Source organism: Coffea arabica, chromosome 5e, assembly GCF_036785885.1.
Source record: "Coffea arabica cultivar ET-39 chromosome 5e, Coffea Arabica ET-39 HiFi, whole genome shotgun sequence".
NCBI classification, from domain to species: Eukaryota; Viridiplantae; Streptophyta; class Magnoliopsida; order Gentianales; family Rubiaceae; genus Coffea; species Coffea arabica.
The window spans coordinates 7,088,229-7,091,243 of NC_092318.1; the positions used below are offsets into that span (position 1 = coordinate 7,088,229).

The window sequence follows — 3,015 nt, forward strand, 5'->3', positions numbered from 1 at the left end:
CAACATATTGAGAGTGTCCATTTCGATCATACCTGCGTGACGTCTCGTATTACCTCTTTCATTGGCCCATTGGTAGTTATTTGCGGCCATTTCTTCTATCAAATTTTGAGCTTCTTGGGGTGATTTACCCATTAAAGCTCCACCTGCGGCTGCATCAATAATAGTTTTAGTGGAGAAAGATAAACCATTATAAAAGGTTTGTATAATCAGCCATTCGGGTAGTCCATGGTGTGGACATTTCCGTAACAAATCTCTAAACCTTTCCCATGCTTCATATAATGATTCTCCTTCCATTTGACTAAAACCAGTGATATCCATTCTTAGCTTAGCAGTCTTACCAGGTGGAAAATACTTATTCAAAAATGCCCTTGATAAATCATCCCATGTGGTAAAAGTGTTAGGAGCATGAGAGTGTAACCACATTTTTGCCTTATCTCTTAATGAAAATGGGAACAACCGTAACCTTATAGCATCATCACTAACTCCATTCATTTTAATTGTATCACATATTTCTAAGAATGTAGCTAAGTGTGAGTTAGGATCTTCTACAGCATTACCTCCAAATTGAGATTGTTGAACCATTTGGATAAGTGATGGCTTAATCTCAAAGTTGTTAGTATTTACCGTAGGCCTTGCTATGCTCGTTTGAGATCCTTGTGTTCCCGGTAGAGCAAAATCTCGTAGAACTCGCCTATTTGCTTCATTTTCAGCCATTTCTTCTTCAAATGGTAGTTCTATCAAAATTTCCTCTATCGGCTGCCAAATCTCTTGCTCCTCCTGCTGTTGTGTGTGCCTCCTTTGTCTACGTAGTGTCCTCTCAATTTCTGGATCGAAAGGTGCGACTTCTCGAGACTCCCGGTGCATACACTACAAACAGAAATAAGGGATATTATGCAACTTCAATGGTAAAAAAACTGATTACAATATAAGATTAAATATAATCTAAAAAAAATAAAGCTGTCTAAATTAATAAAGATGATTAGGCTCTAATATTGCCGCTCCCCGGCAACGGCGCCAAAAACTTGACGGGATTTTTACTATCAATGCAAGTTTAATTCCGAATTTACACCCGTTGGACTGCAAGTATACAGGTCGCAATTGTAGTACAAGATGTGTATCGGGTCGATCCCACGAGGAGCAATTAAAACAATTATTAGATACTAATTTACTCTATTATTTAGACTTACAATTAATTTGAGTAGAAACTTCAGAATTTAATTCAACTACAAAAATTCTTAAATAGATAAATGCAATTTCACAATAGAAGTAGAATTCACTAAATATTAAGATCTAGGGATGTAGATTCCACATATAACACAAAAGATCTAAAACGAATGAATTTAACACTTGTTACGGCTCTTGTTTAACCAAGGATTCATTTCCAACAATACCAAAATCACATTTTCATGATAATAATGGGTTAAAACAGATTAGTTTTTCCTAATCTCTTGGAAAATACTAAATCTGTTTTGTGCATACCTGAAATATAGATTTTATCCACTTGAATGTATATCTATTCTCATGAATATACTACTCAAGCTCTACTTATGTCATTCCATTATTTTTACCATTTCTCAATGAGTAAAAACAACTATAAACCTGCTATTGGTGATCAAGCAACAACAAGTAATCCAACATACACAAGTAGATAAGTTAATACAAGACATAACAAGCATAAATCACAATCACTTCATATCATTTGGCCATAAGCTTCATCTACTCCCTAGATAAAGGAAATTAGCTACTCATGAATGATTTAACAATCAAACTCACAAGTTTATTAATGCAAAACATCATGAAGTACAAGTATAAGAAAGGTAAAAGAAAGCTTAGCCAATTGAAGGTAAAGCTCTCCAATTCCTGCTATGTTCTTGTACAAGATGGTTACAAGTGAAAAACCAAATGCTTCTCTAAGAACTCTTAACTAGAGAGAAAACTTGTTGCAAGAAGGAAAACTAGCTACGTATGGTGATGCCAGGCTTCTCCCCTGTGTTTCTGCATAAAAGGTGGTAGAAATTCCATTCCTCTCACTTCATAATTTCCTCCACTCAGATTTTGTAAAAAGAAGTCAAAGATATGATGTTTCCTTTTTGTCCACACTCATTTGGTCTTCTCTTTTATTGCAGAAGCATGTGCACCGAATTCCCTTGCATCTTATAGCTGGAAAGTGGTATGAACACAAGAGAATTGACTGAGTCAAATTGCAGAATTTCGGCTTTAAAACGCGCCTACACAAAACGCGGCATAAACTCGCGTTTTGTCTACTCGCGTTTTCACTCTGGCCTTATTTCAACTGCGATTGTCTCCATGATAAAGGCCAAACTAGCTTTTGTGCAAAACACAAAAGTTGTAGCCCTTTGAGTTAGCTTTCCAATGCTTCAATAATCATCCAAATCGGAGCTTTGTAGCCTGAGATATGATCGAAATACTGTCACCTGTTCAAACCTCTGTTTTAACTTCCGACCACAGAATGCAGCTTCTGTATTCCAACGTTTTGCCCATGAAGATGGCAGAAATGGATTTCAATGTCTTCATACGAATTGTAGGTCTCTTTCTTAGCTTTAAAATGGTATAAAGATCACCTCAATCCGATAAGTGTAGCTCCAGATATGGTCAAAATACTGAAGAGTGTGAAAACTGACTTGTATTGCATTTCCTCACTTGAACGTTTTTCACTTCATTCTTCTTGTTGCCACTTGAATTCATCACCAAATCTCTATTTTTTACCTCATTTGACATCCTTTGGTGATTGAATCATCATTCCTGCATAAAAATGAAGTTTTTACCATTAAAATCAATAGAAATGCAATATTATCCACTTTTACCAAAAATATATAATTTTACCAAAAACCTCTTTATTTTATTTATAAAACTAAATAATCAACTCAAAATTGACTAATAAAATGCGCTTAAAAATACGTAAAATAAACTCTTATCAAAGCATCAACAACATACACAGAAACATTATCTTTATTGATACATAGCTTGAATATCCATCACAAGAGTATCCCTTGC

At 35.1% G+C, this 3,015-nt stretch overlaps 1 non-coding gene across 1 annotated transcript; it reads left to right on the forward strand.

Annotated features, from left to right (window-relative positions):
* The first annotated feature begins 220 nt into the window (after positions 1-220).
* LOC113728350 (small nucleolar RNA R71) lies at positions 221-327 on the forward strand. The gene has a single exon (XR_003458073.1). It is a non-coding gene; the product is annotated as a small nucleolar RNA R71 (small nucleolar RNA).
* Positions 328-3,015: the final 2,688 nt, after the last annotated feature.